This window comes from Echiichthys vipera (assembly GCF_963691815.1).
Source record: "Echiichthys vipera genome assembly, chromosome: 22".
Taxonomy (NCBI): domain Eukaryota; kingdom Metazoa; phylum Chordata; class Actinopteri; order Perciformes; family Trachinidae; genus Echiichthys; species Echiichthys vipera.
The window spans coordinates 17298642-17315909 of NC_139847.1; the positions used below are offsets into that span (position 1 = coordinate 17298642).

Sequence of the window (17268 nt, forward strand, 5' to 3'; positions counted from 1 at the left end):
GTATTACTGCATACAGTATTACTACTACAGTAGTCTAGTCCATTGCTCATCCTCAATACTGGACCAGTTTCAAAGTTGCCATGAGACACTTATTCAGAAATAAATGGCAAAATAGGGTTTGTGTCAGACCGAGGCAGGAATGAGGACTCAGATGCGGAGGTTCGCGGATCAACACTAAATTTATTAGCTTGACGACAGGAACGCGGCTCAGGGCAAAAGCCACAAACAAAAAATCCCTCCGCACAGGGGGAACAAAACAAAAGTCGCCATTAATAAAGCAAAGTACAAAATAAAGACGCTCCGTCCAGGAGGTAAAAACAAAAGGCAAAGTTAACAAATAAATCCCTAAATAAAGTCACTCTGTACGGGAGAGAACAAAAGGCAAAGTGAACAAAATAATTAATCAAACAAGGACGGAAAACTTACTTGGACTAAACAAGGAATACAAAAACCTGAACAATGAAACAAAGAACTCGAAGACATGAACAAGACTGTGGGAAAAAACACTGTATACATTCGACACAAGGTACGAAATAATTTGGCACGGACAGGGGCGGGGCTTGCCAACAGGCAAACCAGGCAATTGCCTGGGGCCCCGGCTTCCAGGGGGCCCCCACTTGGGCATCCTCCCCAGTGACCGGTGCCCCAAGTGCTAATAAATGTACGGCACGGCAACGACAACAACGGGCATTTACTATGAAAAAGCGCCGTAGCAACCCCCCTTGGGGGCCCCCACGTCACTTCTGCCGTCGGCGCTGTCTGTGTCAATCAGCGCGAACCGCAGGTTTGATTGTTTGTTTAGCACCGAGCTTCGCCCACTTACACCGAGCTCCGCGCTTGCGAAAAGATGAAGAGGAGTTATCCCAGCGGGGCAGAAAAGAAAAAACAGAGGAAGGAAAGGGAGGAAAAACGAAAGTAAGACAGTGGTAAGTGCATTGTTATGTTTTTCTGACTGACTGTGTTGTGTTGTCACGGACTCCATAGCGGCTAATAAGCTAAAAACTAAGCTATGACGAATGCGTAACATGACACAGCTACATGAAGCTAGCTAGCAGGAGGAGGTGTGCGCCACTCTCCAGTCTCAACCAGCAGAAAACAACAGAAAGTTTAGTGAGGCAGACAGTCTAACAACAACAACAACAACAACAACAACAGCAACAACAACAACAACAGCCTAATACAGTGGAAACCGCTTATATGGATCAAAAGGCTTGGGACAGAATCATTTCTATACAAATGCGGTTTAAATAATTCGTTTATACTGATCGACAAATCCGCTTATAGTGTTTTTTTCTCATTTTATGAATGAAAACGTGCTGGACGTCTGCTTCTGCCGAGTGAGCTAACAGCTAGCTAACGAGTGAGCTAACAGCTAGCTAACGAGTGAGCTAACAGCTAGCTAATGTAAGGAGTTGACACCGGCAGCAAGCGCGCGAATCATGGCTGGAAAAGGGAAGTCATTGCCACCTGATGAGAAACGTCTCCTCAAGGCTTATGACAGATTTTTTTTTATCGTTTTGAAAAACCAGTGAACTTGGTGTTAGACAACACTGATCCATGGAAACATGTGAAGTGACTTCTTAACGCGGCGCAGCGGAGCCGCAACACAAAACAGACGTAGCTTAACTCTTCTTGATGCCGTTGTTATCTTCTATGTTGTTGTTATATGAAACAGTGTTTCAAAGTTTATTTTAAGACTTGTTTAAAAAAAAATGCACCGGCTTCACGGCAGAGAGTATTTATGAGTTATGTCTGCGCACTGCGCAGTAATATAACTTGCATGGTTCCTCTCAAAAGGAGCATTTGAAACGAATGTGTTTGAAACCATAATAAAATTCAGTAAATGCTGAAACGGTTCGTTTCGTGCAATTGTTATCATTGAAAAACGATACAAATGGCGTTTAGATAATATTCTGCATAAAAAATGTGAAATACTGTAATAAGAATTCGGTTATAGCGACCAACCGCTTATAGTGATCAAATAGGCTCTGGACCAACGTGATCACTATAAGCGGTTTCCACTGTAGTATGTAATACTAAAGTACACCTTCTATGATAAGCTTTGCATAATGATGAGATGAACTTAATAGTGCCAGAAAGGGAGAAATATGTGTTTGGCAGTACATATGATATGTGCACCCACCACAAGAGTACATCAAGTGCATAATACATGTTGAACTTAACAATATGTTTCCCTCTCATCTCTCCTCAGGATCATTACTGTCTTTTTTAAACCAACACATCCAGGGAAGGATGATGTTCCCCCTCCCATCCCTGATGACAACTGTAAGTTCATTATTCCACAATTGATAATGTTATGCCTTAATATTCTTCATGGCAGTAGTATTAAGCTGTAGTAGTAGAAAATGCTGTGCACATACATAATCATATGCCTGCCCTTAGAGATTCTCATATGCCCTGTTGTTGTTTTTTGAGTTTAGTTCCATCAACATCCACCTCCAGCAGCACAGTGGTTTCCCAACCTCCTGTGCAGGAACATCCAACCGATGATCAGAGATCAAGTCCAACTGCTGACACAGATGACTGTGAGTTAAATCATTTTTTTTTACTTCCATAGAGAACATATAACAATGACAATAATAATAACTGCAACAAGAATTGCTGTAATTAGCCCATGCTATTAAAGATTATTTATAACAAATATACCCTGTTGTTATTTTTTTTTCTTTTTTGTCATCAGCTCCATCAAGACCCAAATGTGAACAGTCAATTTTATTTTTGTATTTATTTTATTGTTAACAACATTCAGATTTCTATTTTTTGTAATAAAAAAAGTTCATATTTTATATTGTGTTGGTGTCAGTTAATTTACAACAATTATTGATAGGCGTAGGGTTTTAAGAATTTCTGTTCCTCCCTGAAATTCACTTTGAGAACCCCTAATCTCTTCTAAAGTATTATTTTCAGTATACATATCAAATGTCCCAGAAATTGTGTGCAAAAAACGATTTTTTTCACTGTGGAGGGGTGGGGTGGGGCCCCCACAAATTTCTAGCTTGGAACCCCAAAGGACCCTTGCCCCGCCACTGGGCACGGAACAAGGGGGGAAGACACAGACTTTATACACATGAGGGAAGGGGAACCACAGGTGGAAACAATCGGGAACCAGGGAATGACGTCAGACCGGTGACACAAGAGGAAGGGGCAAGTGACCTGGAACGAGAGGAGAGTTATCTTTCAAAATAAAACAGGAAATTCACAAGAACAAAAACCCCAAACACAGGACAAACCTCACCGCAGCGTGACAGTTTGTAGGCTTTTTCATTATAAAGTATAAGTTCACAGTCTGACTCTGGGAAGCTCAAGTGCAATATTTACAGTATATGATAAATCCACAGTTATGAATTACAATATGGCAACCTTCTTAATAAAAGTACCATCTATATTGTGACAAAACTATATAATATAAAAAAATCCAATATTATTATCACATTTGATCATCCTGTCACAGTATTTCAGTAGTAGTACTTTTAAATGCATGACACCAGTGTTTCTTTGTTGCTCTGTAATAGATATTCATCTGACAGCTTTGAGTACAACTCTTTGACAACTCTTTCCTATAAAGAGTTTTGAGAAATGTTGTTACAGTTTCAGGAAATATGTTTTACCATTTGGGGAAAAAAACTGTTAGTTAGGAGCCAACTTGTAATAAACCAGAGTGATCCATTATTGTAGTGTTCTCTTTGCTAATCTCAGAGTTGATATATTTTCCATATAAATCATATCTCAAATACCCTATTTATTTTGTATACATACTTGAAGCCTCTTATCAGCCTTCATTTTTCTTTCCACAGGAGGAAGATGCCTAGCGAGCAGGCGCTGAAGCTCCTTAGCCGGCCATTCCTTCCTGATTAGGATCACAGCAGAAGGAGGTGGGAGGGAAGAGGAGAATGGGAGCAAAGAGGAGGTGGTGGAGGAGAGAGGAGAGGCCATCAGGGGAGCTCTCTACGAACACACACCAGTTGACTCCGCTGCACCCTTCACAGTGGGAGCTGTCAATCCAATTATGCCGACAGTCTGACTCATCCCCCCCCCCACCCCCCAAAACATACACACACACACACACACATGTACACAAACACACACACACATATATATTCTGTACCCTTCCTCCACCCTTATGAGTTGCAGGCACACATATTCTTGTGCACACACTCAAACATTACAGTCGTTTATAGGCACTCCCTGCTGATACACACACACACACACACACAAACCCACACACACCTATGAAGACAGCTCCAGCTGAGCCCCTTACTATCCCCTGCTTGGTAAGAGTATCACAGCAACAACATGTGCAGAGGGGGTGTGAAACTCTCTCCAGCTAATCAAGGCATGTAAGCACCGGTATCTCCACACATGGCCAGACACTTCAAAGCCCCACTGTTGTGTTGCTCGCCTGACTGTTGTAAATTCCCCTTTCAAATGCTTCAACAAACCCTTTGAACATCCTTCCTGCCCCTTCTTCTTTTTCTCGCTCTCCATCTCTTCTCTCCATCTTGGCAATCCACCTCTTTCATTACAGCTTGTTTGCTGTGGAGTTTACCCTTTTGGTTTCCGGTGTGAGCACATGCTCTTTGAGTGCATGTTGCATCCTATTGCATAGCCATAACATATAGTCTGTTGTAACATGTCCTGGAGAAAGCATTACAATGTCTACATTCTACACAAACAATGGCAAGTTGTTCTCTTTGCTGTGCCATAAACAAGGGGGGTAGACACAGGTAGTCACAATGCAAACAATCCTTCCTTTAATCTAAAGTGGTTAAGCACTGGAGCTTAATGCATCATTGAGCATTACATTTTCCACAGACAGTATGCATTAAACTACATATACATCTACATTGCATGTGTCCTCACATGTACACTAGTCAGATGATCTTATGTAATCTATCAGTTGTTACATGCTACTATGCTAATCAGGCTTGTGATAACTTCTGAATGACTAGCAAGCCTGTAACCTAGTGCCTCTACCTATGTGTTGCATTAGAGGGTTTTTCAGACTAGATCAGGCACTCCAGTGAAGACGCATTCATTTTCAATCAGGGTAGTGCGTTTAGGCTGAAAAAAAAAAAAAAGTCCAGGGGCCTAGTGTTTTAACAGATGGAGAAACTTTTGGAGTAACGCAACCCGACATCACGCCACGTCGGCCAGTCATGACGGCCCATTTTTAGGCAGTCCCGGACAGTAAACATCCCTCCCTCTATCACTGACACATGACAAAAGAGGAGAGAAAAATACTGAGGGTAAAAAAAAATGAAACACAAGCACTTAATGGCCCAGGAATCTGTGTAACAGCTGACTGGTTCCTACAACAGTACTATCCCACCATTTTTTTCTTTTTGTCTTTCTGCGTGAAATGAAGCGGCCTGCAGGTGTGCTCAGAATGTTTGAAAACAGTAATAGTCTACTTATGCTACATTAGGGGACATCACATAAACAGGCCATTTATGTGACACAACCGCCGCACAACCCTGCAGTGATTTGCTGCCGCTGCCGGAGAGTATGTGAATGCAGCCTTTTTCGTTACATATGTGACTTGGATTCCCTGAGTGAAAGCATTTCCTAAGTGTGTGTGTGTGTGTGTGTGTGTGTGTGTGTGTTTGACTCACTGCAGAGACAAAGCTCTCACTTTCCTTTAACCAGTTCAATCGGCCCAAGCAACTCCTCTAATGGTGCAGTTTCTGTCGAGTTTAAAAAGTGTATATACAGTGATCGTTAATGGTCTCTTCTCCCCCAAAATGCCTTGCATCCAGCATCCTCCTTGTGGCATCTTTATTTCACTCCATACCACCACCCAAAGTGTGACATCAGTGCTGACACTACCTCCTAGTGCCTGCCTATACCACGCCTTCACCTAAGAAAGTCATCATCCAGGTGCCTGACCCAGCCAATCCTAAGTAATATGAGACATCTCTCTCTCTCTCTCTCTCTCTCTCTCTCACTCTCTCTCTCTCTCTCTATCTCTCTCTATCTCTATCTCTCTCTATCTATCTCTCTCTCTCTCTCTCTCTCTCTCTCTCTCTCTCTCTTTCTTTCTCTCTCTCTCTGTCTCTCTCTGTCTCTCTCTCTCTTTCTCTCTCTCTATCTTATCCTCCAAACACGTATTTGTCTTAGCCTTCTCTCCCATGGTGTCTGTGGAGTCGAGGATGGCATGCAGAGCAGACAGGCCTGCCAAAGAGCTCGGAGATGGAGGGGGAGTAAGGAAGCAGGGGAGACCAGGGAGGATAGGGATATATTTCTGAAATATGTATTTAAGAGCTGCATAGGACTAAAATCCCCTTCTCTTGAAAAGTAGAGGCATTTCAGTTAAATATTTACTTTAAGCTGCACAAGACATGCTAGACTCTGGTGCTGCGATTTTGGTAAGCTGCACAAAGTCGTCATGTTGAACAACTCTGATCAGACCGATCACTTAATACCAAAAGGAGTTAATGGGAAGGCAGAATTTAAAGCCAGAAATCATGCAATATGATGTCAGTTACCTCCAAAGGAGACACTGTGTTGTTGAATGGCAAAATGGAAGTAGGCTTCAGGAGGTAACAATGCAACATTGGTGGGAACAGACTAAGCCTGAGACTGAATTTCTCCTGACGAAGTAAGAGATAATGGGGGGAAAGGGAGAAAAGATGGGGGGTGGAAAGCATGAAGTTGAAAGAGGTGGTATAAAAGAAAAAGGGGTGAGTTAGAGGGAACAAGATGGGGAGTGAAGGTAGAGTGAGGAGATATAGAGGTAGTTTATGGTACAAAGGATAAATATGACAGTCTTCATAGTGTGTGAGGCTAATGGATTTCTCTTGTTCAGCCCTCATCCTTTCTGAAACACATCCCCGTCCACCGCAGCTTATATTGAAAGCTCCGGACACTCGTCACGACTCGCTGGCTGAAAGTAATGGTGGTTCATTTCTAATATAAAAATGACTGTTAATATGAAAAGCTTTTGTTGTTGGGACTTCCCTTTTTCTGTATGATTTCTCTAAGGGTGTGTATGATGCACAAGGAGAAGTTGGCTTTCTTTGACATTTTGAACATTAGAGATCATGCTGTGATATTTTTCAACCGATCGAAACTGCACTCACGCTCCATGCCTGACGTGACATATGATAATGAGTTTTATGTGCACCGTTCCCATGCGTGACATATATCTCTGTCATATAATGATAAATGCAGGACCTCTTTTAGCCAGATTGATTTTTTTATTCAGTGATTTCTCAGCTGAAAAAAACACTGTCAGTTTCCCTTGTTCTGAAGTGGCTTTGCTATAAGGTACATGTCCTTGTCAGCAATTAAACAGCTCGAGGCTAAACACTGCTTTGTCTGCGGAGCACCACTTGTCCACCAACAATGTACTAGTTCATTCTTAACCATTAACATTTAAATGGCGGCCACGATTGATTGACCAAGTTTGAATGGCAATTTTAACACACAAGTGATTCCTCTCATCCGCTATCAGTGCTGATGTTGTCACAACATTGTATCACAGGGGCTTTGGCAATTATGTTTCCTTCGTGCACAATATTTACTGTCACACACTCGCAAACAGCTCCATTTGTAATAGACCGAAATACTAGGTGGCACAATAAAACAAAGCGAGTCATGGCCTTCACCTCTTATTGATTTTTAACCCTTTAATGTTCTGCTCACCCACTTGGTAGAGCACTTTTTGACACACTATATCTTATTGTAAAATGTGTTGAACTTATCTCAACCTGGTTGAGCCATCTTTATCCTTCTCTACAGGTGACGCTAGAGAAATCAAGAAATGAAATAGTTTGCCTTTTAAGTTTTCCCTCTTCAGGAAGTTAACAACAAAATAAGCCACTGCAGACATGATGAGGGCTCTGTGTGTTCATATTTTCAAAGTGAGGCATATTATTTTGACATATTATAGTTTCAGAGGCTTTAAAGAACAGATTTGTGTAGCTTTATACAGCAACACAATTCTAGAAAGGGTCAAAAGTGTCATTAAAATGGACTATTTCTTATGAAATACATCTGATCTTTCATTGTGGTTAATGTATATAGTAATTCCATTAATATTTTTAAGAAAAAAAAATTCAGTATGATTTCTCATTATTTCTGAGATGTATTTAAAGTACTATAATGGTAAATATCGTGAATATCTACACAGAAATAATCATACTACTGGTAAAAGTACTAATTCCATGGAAACAAATTGACAGATGTACCAACATTATAAAAGTACATGGTTATGGTAATTTTTCTTTCTGTAAATATGCCATGAACAGACATCTCAACTCTCGAAATGAACTGCAAAGAAATAAATGTGTTTCATTGCTTTTTATCTTTGCAAGTTCATTATTTGATCAGCCAGCAGTATGTCCCATGGTTCTAAAAAGTAGTCAGTGGTTCATGTGTATAATCCTTCATATTTCATATGCAGAAGATAATTTGGAAATGCGATTGAGTTTAATTCTCCACAAAGGCTAATTTGATAAAGTCTCTCAGCCTGTTTGGATCCATCCATCATCCATCCATCCATCCATCCATCCATCCACATTTATCACCCCTTTGGTGTGATGTCTTTGCTCAAATTTTCATCTGATGAAGTTTCTGATTGAAGCAATATTTTCTCTCATATTTATTCCAAACAAACTTGTATTACTGCCACTGGAAATATAAATTCAATACATTGCGCACCACCAGGTGGTCCCCAGCAACTGTATGATCCTTTATTTCCCTGTTTATAGTCGACCACTTATTACAGCATCAATCTAGAACTTGTACGTGTGTGTGTGCATGTTCTGTTATATTTGGTCAATACATCTCTTTAAAATGTATTCATTTATGTATTAATTTTTATTTTTCATCAGTATATTAACCTTGTTCTGTTTGAGTACATTCTGTCTTATATTATGTTATATTACCCGACTAAATGTTATTATTATTTTAACTCACTGAACAATTTATTTTCTGTATATTTTTATCAAAGTAATGAAAATCATTTGTGTCAGAATTATTCGTTGAGTGAAGAGATGGGCGTTTGAACTAAAAAAATTGCCTGGTTAACTTCCAATATCCAACCGTGAAAGACTCCATGTGAGTTATTCCTGCTTCATCCATATCTGAAGAAGTTACTGGTTCACTGAGCAAAGCATTTCACCACCAGCTGCTCAAATGAGCTCAGAAGACTGAGGCTTCACTGTGCAGGCTTGTCTGTCATTGCATTTGTTGCGTAGAGCGTTACCAAGTGTGAGTATGTTATAGTTATGAGAGTCCTTACTTTAGTACATGTACATAACAGTATATCATTGTAACGCATGCTGCGCTGATAGAACACCAATGGCAGCAAATCATTTTTGGGGGAGGACAAAAAACCAAGAGCTGATTCTGATATTCTGACTTTTCTAATTTACAAGGCTTGGTTAGATTGCACTAAGAAAGTTGAGCCTTGAAGCTCCTGGATTGGATAATGTGAAGTTTTAATTTGGTAATATAATAAGTTGAGGTGAATGAATTGAATGTGAATGAAAATGGAACAGACATGGCCGTCTTTTCTCTCTCTGCTACAAAAGCAATAGTAGTGGTGTCAAACATTCACAGCCTTCATCCAACGGTGAAACCATGTACATCAAATGGATCTCTCCTTGGTGGCCGTGCCTGAGGGGTTCATCACTGACGAATGGCCTCCAACTAACTCAGGTGAGGGAAGAGTACATCTATACTCAGCACTCCGATGGCTCCTCAGATGGTGCCTTTGTGTGTGTGTGTGTGTTTGTGTGTGTGAGTGTGTGTGTGTTTGTGTGTGTGTGTGTGTGTGTGTGTGTGTGTGTGTGTGTGTGTGCGTTTGAGATTGACGGATGAAAAGAGACTGAGCTCATGAAAGGAATGTGATGTTGGATCTCCAAGGTGATGTGTTCGCTTGGTTGTCACGTTGCTGATTGCTGGTTGGCTTTGGTGACATGTGGCCACTGAAACATGAAGTTACATTAAATTGATTCATGTATAGCATTAAGTTTGGTGTTATGGGAGGCTATTGGTATACCATATGTTTTATAATTGTGTGGGACTGTTGTTGAATATACAGTATACAAAATATACAGTGTGCAAAATGTTAAACTGTATTTCTAACTGCCGTCCTGTCAAATAATACCATGTGAGTCTACAGGTGTATGGAGTGTATTTGTCCCTTCAGTCTTTATAAATACTGAATAGCTGTTATATATTGCACATTCACTACACCTTTACACAAGTAAAATGACACCTACCCACTTTATTGCTGCATTCAAGACAACTTGGAACAATTTGGACCTCTTAGTAGAAAACGATTACAATAAAATGGCACTCAAAGTCCCTATGTGTAAACTCGGGGCGAATCAATCCACCCGACTTCATGGAAAAGCAGGTCCCACAACAATGGCAACACTTATAGAAGTGAATATTGTAAATGGTAACCCATCAAATACAAGGCAACTGCTTGTATTTAATCAAAATGATATCCATGGAATATTTAGATATGTTTCTATGTGTATAGTGCATAAATGTAATTATGCCGTCTGTTACCTGATCCAACATTTTTCCTCCTCTGCTTCATTTATTAATGCAATGAGGTTTTTCACGATCAGCCATGTTTTTCATTTATGTTGGGCGTTGTACACCTGGAACTCTTGGAGGATTGAAGTTGGAAATTTTAACTTGGAAATTACGACCTCCGACTTTGACTGTAATTCAGTTCGTTGTACAAGCCATTTCTGCTTTGGAAAATAATTGTGGTTAGACTTAAAGATGGATGATGCATCTCCACTTCCTCCCACTGTACAAAAGCGAAATATCCTGGATAAGTGTGACACCATGTTCATTTTTGTCCAACTTTGGAACCAGAGTCAGCGCAGTAGGGATCATGCGTCCTGTCCATAGCAAACTCTTCTGAAAATGTGACACACGGACATACATAAGTGTACAAAAGAACTACCTAAAATGACAGAAACCATTTTTGGCAAAGATTCACTCTAAATGAGAGCTGCAGGAACTTTCTGAGGTTTTTTTGAGGCAATTAGAAGCGATCAGCATTATGTAGAACAATAAGAACATGTTCATTGCACTACAGTGATGGTGTTTTTCATGTTCTCTTCATTTTGAAAAAACGTTATCGCTCCTTTTCTTTTCCCTCTAGCTACAAGAATGCAGTAGAGAAGGATCAAAATGAACCTGTGTCTGGTAGCTCTGGGTGCACAGACTGATTACAATCACAGCAGGTTTTAGCAACTTACACCAGATGCTTCTGTCAGCAGCACAAAGGCAGCATTACTGAAATCACATTTATTTATGGATTCCCATTTCCTTTTGAGTCTGCTTTTAATTCAGGATTTCTGCACACTGAAATACACACGCTTTATGCTTTGAACACACTCACAAGGCCATCAAGGAATGGACGGAGTAAGTCCTAGTCCATTGATTTCTGATTTTCATTATGCTGCGGCGGGCATTAGGGGGTATTTCACAAAGTGCTCTTTATCAGCTGCGTTCTTTTATGGAATGGAAATTATAACCATGTGAGAGAAACCTTCCACCCATCTTTGTCAGAGCTAGTCCAGCTAAGTCTGCTGGGATACATTCACTGACATGCTGCAGGCTGGAAGAGACATCCCCATTCATTGTCAGCTACTGATCAGAGTTTATTCATCTGTAAACTGTTTGGACATAATATCTAGAGTGCTTGGCAGCCATCTTAATGACTGATTAGTTACTGAGAGAAGTCATCATCATGTTGTCTGTGTGGTCTGACATCACAGCTGACACCTGCCCACCTTTTAAATGGCTCCTCTGCGTCAGGATTTAGGATGGTGATGGCTGAAAAATATATAAAAGACAAAGCAAGAGAGAAGAAGTGGGAAAATATATTTTCTCTGAGTGCCTTTGTGCTTTTGCCAACATCTCTTCACATTGAACTGTTTTTTTTTTTTTTTACCTGTACTCCTTCTCTCTCGCCTACTCCTGTCTCTCTTGTGTGAATCTCAAACGCACAGACCCTCCTTCCTCATCCCCCCCCCCCCCCCCCCACACACACACACACATACACCCACCCATGCCCTGACACTACCTTGTCTCTCTCTTTCACATTTTTATGCCAGGTGCCCCATCTCTGCCTTCACACTATCCGCTGATTCATACCCAAGAGGAATGTATTTCTCCCAACAAAGAAGCCGCCTCACCATTATATTTGTCATCTGTGCCCTTCGCTGTGCCCCAACTTGTTTTGTAATTGGATCATCTTCTTTTGGGGAGATTTTATGCTTTTACACTTACCGTTCATTTCTGTTTGAGGCTATTCCTTTTTCTCTCTAAAGAATTAATCATTTGGATCTTTAACTTTTTCCAAGAGTGTTTTACAGAGCTCACAGCTAGGAGAATGTGTTATTGCTTTGCCTGGTTGCATAAACCAACTTAAACAGATATTTTAAACCAGCTCTGTGTAATGTGTGGGCAGAGTTGGTTTAAAATCAATCCGTAAGATTTTCATGTAGTTTGTTGTCTGTTAAGTATTTCAATATTGGTGTCTGTGGTGACATTCCCACACTAGATAGAAATGAACCGCAATGTTAGTGACGCTGCTGACAGCGGTTAGTCTGCGGGTCCATAACGCTTAAGATTTGGGAACTTTTATCAGTAAGGGCCGATGCCAAAAATTGTTAGACAAATTTAATGAACAGCAAGAGGATCGGTTGTTCATGATCAAATTACAAACTTATTACATGACCGCAGTGTTATTCGCATCATGTCCTGCCCCCTTCTCCTTCCCAGGCACCACCCCTTGTTATGAAACATATCATCCAGCACAGGTTGTTATGCACAATTTGTGTGTATCTGATGGAAAAATTCCGAATGTGTGAACTCTGGCTGCATTCATTGTTTAATGTTCCACTGTGAGAAGAGGGACCTTTCTCTCAGTGCATGTTGAGTTGGTGAGAATGCGGATTGTTTTGGAAAACCTTGCTTGTGAATTACTTGTGTTTTCTAAATATATTACCATGACAACCGTAAGTGTTCAACTGCATCTTAAATGACTTGACTCAGGAGGAGTGCCCTCAGAGAATGTGAGACATTGATGTTGAGGTGTACTCTGTTCTCTTCTTGTACAAGAATAAATGTCATTTTATTTTAACTTGGAAATGATTCTAAACAGGTCCTTGTGTTACGAGTTTTCCTAACAGTATTCCATGAATTTACTACTGTATTAAGGCTGCTAATGAACCTTTTTTCTAATCCTAAACAAGTTGTTTTGATGCCTTAACCTAACCGACACCTTCTGTTGCCTAAACGTGACAAGGCATAACCCTTGCGGTTCACTTCTGATCGCCATTTACTGCATTAATGGCAATGTCATATTTCATATCATATTAAGATATCAAATTGTTGCGCATCACTTTTCGTAAGATATTTGATGATGAGAATACTATGTGCAGCGGATTTTGGCGGAAGTCCACTGACAAGACATTTTTACAGATGCAAAACAGTTGTATATTCAGATATGCCCCCAGAATAAATCAAAGACCAAGTGCATGCATGGTCGTATTTTAGTGTTAGTAGAACAATATTTTAAAATGAAAGAGACATTGCTTATTGTTTCTGCAAGTAGAGTTGTGTATGGAGGTGATTAGTGATTTCCACGATCACTGACTAGAATATAGAGTAGTTCAATTTGTGATAGTTGTTGCGATGACATGGTTTATTTGGGGGATATATTCCTAAAACATCCTCACATGTCCCATTTGAACATGCCACTAGAAGGCTGACACTTCCTCTTCCCTTCCCAGGTGACAGCTTATATTTAGGTGAAATTCCCTGTAACCTGTACCTTTCTTTTCCCTCCACCTTTCTCTTAAATTACTCAAAATACCCTGTTGGTTTAGTACTAGTAGCACACATGATGAACACAGGTAATTAGCCCATGTAACGACCACTGTTGTGGTTTGAAAGCATCTACGTAGGTCTAACAGTGTATACTTGATCAAGGATGTTAGTTGTATGCTCTATGTAAATACATAGGTAACTTACATATCCAGGTATCACTGCAGTTTATTTCCCTTATACATCTTGAGACATGTCTTGTAATGGCAATATATTAGCAAAGGTAACATCAGCATGGTGCTCGTGTAAGTGCAACCTCTCGGGAATCAACACAATCTCAATCTTCCTTGAGGATGTGGGGGATGAAGGAGTGATTACATTAAAGTGCAGCTAATGGAAGCACAAGTGTTGGTAGGTGGGTGGATGAATGAGGTGGGGTGATGTGGGTGAAAGGGATACGCAATTTGCTTGCCTTCATGCTTGTCTTTGTGTGTGTGGGTGGGCCTGTATGTTGATATGCAATTTGCATGTTTGTGGAGATCTCTGTGAACATGTGTCATGTATACATATGTGTGTGGTATACTATATATTTGTTATGTATGAGGTATCTAAAAGACCATGAAGAATTCTATACTTTGTTGCTCCATCCCCACTGGCTGTTCATGTTCTCTCTATCCTGTCTGCATTACACATACGCAGCACAAACGTCCATCTATCCCATTCCATCATACTTCTCTCCACGGAACTATAAAAAAAAAATGGCTGTCTTTTAAATAGCCCACTCAGCATGGTAAGATAACTCGCTTATCATCAAGGTCTGCGAAGACATCACACCAGCACACAGCTGAGGATTTTTGCAAGGCTATGCATTTGCATACCCCACACACACAACACATTCACATGCTACTAATCCAGCATACATACTTATTTTTGCATTCACATAGATGCATGTTCACACACACACACACACACACACACACACACACACACACACACACACACACACACACACATAGAGTGAAAAACAGAGTTGCCAACATATGTCTCTAGCAATCAATTTATGCCACAAGGCTATCTCTCTTGGCTCCCTCTGCTCACCACAGAGGGCCGCATGCAGACCAGCTTGGCTCTGTTCTCATCATGTTTACTGGCAGAGATAATCTCAAAAGAAAAATTTGCTTTGTGTTGTGTGACTTTCTGCTGTTATTTATGGGCATATTGACAAATGACAATGAGCAGAGAGCTTCAGCGCTTGTTATTTACACAGTGAGCCGAGTTACTGTAGCAGACATTTATGTTTGATGTGCTGCATTCCATTTATGACTGCAGTAATATTGGAATTGTTATGGCTGCTGCAGAGCAGGTAAGTAAAAGTAAAGAGCTTGCTTTTGATATGTGAGATTGTGGCAGTGAACATTAAAAAGGGCCATCCGCTAAGTGTTTTGTTTTCAAGGTAAACATTGTTTGGTCGAAATTGTAATGATGATCAGTCCAGTGTAATGTTTGTGCTCCCTGTAAACACTGTGTCACCTTGCAGTATGCCAGTTATTCCTGTTATTCAGCACCAGTGGAGTGGACAGTTCCCTGTGAATTTCCCCTCACTTTGATATTTTTCCACTAGCAAAATAAATGCCTGCTTTCAGGGCAAGGGCAGCAATGCATTAAGAACACAGAAGGAAAGGAAAGAGAGTAAGAAGAGAAGTAGAGAGTGAGTGAAAAAATGGGGAGATAATCTAACACAGGTGGCTGTTTTTTTTGCGGTTTTGAGGAGGAAATATATCTTGCCTCTTATCTGAGCAGTGATGTGGGATCATTAATTTGCCTGCTTCTCTCCCTGCTCCTGCTGAAACCTGCCGTTTCAGTCGATTGCCTGTGGTCATTATGACAAAGAGGGGAAGGGTGGGAGGAGAAAAAGTAAGGTGAAGCAAAGATTCAACATACATGCATACATACAAAGACAACATACAATTTGTTGTTGAAAGACAGCTACAAAGTGAAATTGATTCATTTTCTCACATGCATTCACACACACACACACAAACACACACACACACACGCGCACACACACACCAGCCGAATCGCAGCTAGTGTGTAAAATGAATAGCTGGAAGGACTGATGGACTGTCTTCATTATGTTCCAGTCTGCATCAGAAAAACACAGGGAGAAGACGTGGAGCTAGAAGAGGTTTAAAATCACCATAATCCCTTCCCTGTGCCTTTTCACTCCTGCTTTTAAGTCACCTCTCTTGCTCTCTTTCCTTGTATCTTTGCTTATTTGTCCATGTCAAACTACCCATGTGAGGAAGAAAGGATGCTCTTCACTGTGAAATAATGCCAGGCTTTCTCTTCAAATACAGAAAAAAGGACACTGTAGTGTGGGCACTCAAGCACAGTATTCCACTTTAGCATGCGCCATGGACCCCTGCTGGGCCGTCCCTTCATTCAGATTGAGGTATTTTTCTAAGCTTTAAATGCTCCTATCAATTAGTGGTGGTCTGAGGATTGCTTAGAGCAGCAGGACTACACCTCAGTGATTCAACCTGTCATCTTTTATAGATGTTGGTGAATCTAAAGCACATCTGCCCTCAGAGGGACCAGTGTGCCGAGTGGTCAGCCGTGGAATCCATTCTCCAGAAGTGGTCCAATAAAGTAGGGGAATAATGAGCAATGGGCTGTGAAAACGAGAAGCTTGGCTGAATAACAAGGTCAGTATTATTGCATGTGCTTGGTTTATATTGATGATGAGACTGGGGGGTCGTGCTAAAGAAGTGTGCCTTTTCAGAACACTTGAATACAAACAGTTGAGTTTTTATCAGGACCAATTACACAAACAAACATCGATTCTGGTTTAAACAAAAAACATTGCTGCATTTAATGAGCCTCAACGCTGTTAAAAGCTGAATGTTTCCCTATAACCCTTCTAATAAAATGTTCCAAATTAACCCGACCTATTCAGAGGCGTTTCTGTAAACTGTGGATTCTACATTTCTTCTCACTAATTACAGGTGGGAGTATCAAAAAGAAACTATTATTTAAAAAAAGTATAATATCAGCTAGAGAACCAGCATTCAAAGTGCACCTCTGATAATTGCTGATTTTCCAAATGGGAACATAGGCCTAAATGAAGAGCAATTATTCACAACATAACTATAAATGAAACAAATAGTCATAGGACAATAGCCTAGAACACAACACAGCAATAGAGATAAACAGTGAAATGACATTTAAGGGGTCTATTCTAAAATTATGAATAAAATGAATTGAGTAAAAGCAGTCGTGATTCAAAACAGAAGGGTTTATCAACAGGGCAATTATATGTATCTGGTCAAACCTATTGACCATTGTTCTCCACACCCAGCTTGACATCCCTACAGAAACCATTGTTAAGAAGGTCACTACACGGAAAAGAAATGAAAAGGGTTCCACTGCAGTAAGTTC

The 17268-nt window shown here is 40.5% G+C and overlaps 1 long non-coding RNA gene across 1 annotated transcript; it reads left to right on the forward strand.

Moving 5' to 3' along the window:
* Positions 1 to 853: 853 nt before the first annotated feature.
* LOC310964416 lies at positions 854 to 2505 on the forward strand. The gene is made up of 3 exons (XR_014593731.1): positions 854 to 926; positions 2213 to 2286; positions 2442 to 2505. It is a non-coding gene; the product is annotated as an uncharacterized lncRNA (long non-coding RNA).
* Positions 2506 to 17268: the final 14763 nt, after the last annotated feature.